At 32.0% G+C, this 716-nt stretch overlaps 1 non-coding gene across 1 annotated transcript; it reads right to left on the bottom strand.

Moving 5' to 3' along the window:
• Positions 1 to 408: 408 nt before the first annotated feature.
• LOC111766285 (U6 spliceosomal RNA) lies at positions 409 to 510 on the bottom strand. Its single transcript, XR_002798370.2, has one exon. It is a non-coding gene; the product is annotated as a U6 spliceosomal RNA (small nuclear RNA).
• Between the last annotated feature and the right edge of the window lie 206 nt (positions 511 to 716).

The following is a 716-nucleotide window of genomic DNA, read 5'->3' as shown; positions in this document are numbered from 1 at the left end:
TGCTCTAAAAAGTTAAGACTTTTGATAATAATAATAGTGACATAATTTCTTTGCTATCTAGTCTGTTAATAATGAAGTCATTATTTGTATGTGCATGTGTGTGTGTCTGTTTCTTCACTTAAATTATAGGAAACAGAGAGGATTTTTAAAGTTCCAAACACAGAAGAGTGCAGCACTGGAAAAAGAGATCAGTACTAAAATCTATAATACATATCAGGGAAGTCATTAGTTTTCACAGCATTGTCTGCTTAAAGGTTAAGTAATCCAGGCATATAATTTCCCATCAGTGTGTCCTTTTAAAAGGCATGGTGTTTACTTAGATTTTATTTGTTTTTCTATGAAGAGTTAGGGAGCTCATTTTTTTTTTGCCAAAGGGGATTGTAAGTCATATATATATATGTATATATTTTAAATATGGAACACTTCACAAATTTGTGTGTCTTCCTTGCACAGGGACCATGCTAATCTCTGTGTCATTCCCATTTTAGTATATGTCCTGCCAAAGAGAGCACTATAAGTCATACTTTATATAGCATTTTACCCGATTATTTGATCTGTTATGAATTTGTACTCTATTGCCTTTAGATTTTTTTTAATGGCATATAAAAATATTTATTGGTGGTAGAACATCAGTAGTCCAGACAACTCTATAGCAACATTGGAACAAATTCAACTCCCTTGACATTCATAAGCTCAAGAAAAATGAGACTTGGGTA

Source organism: Dasypus novemcinctus, chromosome 21 (assembly GCF_030445035.2).
Source record: "Dasypus novemcinctus isolate mDasNov1 chromosome 21, mDasNov1.1.hap2, whole genome shotgun sequence".
NCBI lineage: Eukaryota > Metazoa > Chordata > Mammalia > Cingulata > Dasypodidae > Dasypus > Dasypus novemcinctus.
This window is presented reverse-complemented; position numbering and strand designations above follow the sequence as displayed.